Below are 939 nucleotides of genomic sequence, written 5' to 3' on the forward strand. Positions count from 1 at the left end.
CTCTCTCTCTCTCTAACTCTCTCTCTCTCTCTCTCAAACTCTCTCTCTCTCTCTCTCAAACTCTCTTTTCCTCCCCTCTCTCTCCCTCTCTTCCCTCTCTCTCTCTCTCTCTCAACCTCTCTCCCTCTCACCTTCCACCTTCCCGCCCCCTCTCTCTCTCACCTTCCACTTTCCCTCTCCCTCTCTCTCTCACCTTCCACTTTCCCTCTCCCTCTCTTTCTACCCTTCTCTTTACCCCCCCCCCTCTCTCTCTCTCTCTCTCTCCTCTCTCTCTCTCTCTCTCAACCTCTCTCCCTCTCACCTTCCACCTTCCCGCTCCCTCTCTCTCTCACCTTCCACTTTCCCTCTCCCTCTCTTTCTACCCTTCTCTTTACCCCCCCCCCCCCCTCTCTCTCTCTCTCTCTCTCTCTCTCTCTCTCTCTCTCTCTCTCTCTCTCTCTCTCTCTCTCTCTCTCTCTCTCTCTCTCTCTCTCTCTCCCTCTCCCTCTCACTCTTCTCTTCCCGCGCCCGCTTCTCTCCCTGCCGCCAGCACTTTACTATACTAGAAATTGACACGGCGGGTCACACTTTCCAAATGGCATTTTTCATTGTGTGAGTGATGGACGCTGTGTTATATTATATTGCTAATATCCTGTCCGAACGGTTGCATCATCAACGCCAATTGCAGCAAAGTTTGCGTCAGCAGTAACAAAGTAACTACATTAAAGCGAACCTGAAAGCAGGAGCAGCGAATCCCATTTTAGAATACCTTGTATATATAAAAGAAACAAGCTTTTGTTTCGCGCCAGAAAAGTTTATTCAGGGCCTTGCATAGAAAAGATTCGTTAAGTCATTCACACTGATAATTCAATTTGTCTTTCCAGGTGAGTGTTCAGACGGTTCCCGGCACACTGGTGGCCAGCCGAGCGCAGGGTTCCTGGAGGTAAGTGCAAGAAGTTG

This window comes from Penaeus monodon, chromosome 10 (assembly GCF_015228065.2).
Source record: "Penaeus monodon isolate SGIC_2016 chromosome 10, NSTDA_Pmon_1, whole genome shotgun sequence".
Taxonomy (NCBI): domain Eukaryota; kingdom Metazoa; phylum Arthropoda; class Malacostraca; order Decapoda; family Penaeidae; genus Penaeus; species Penaeus monodon.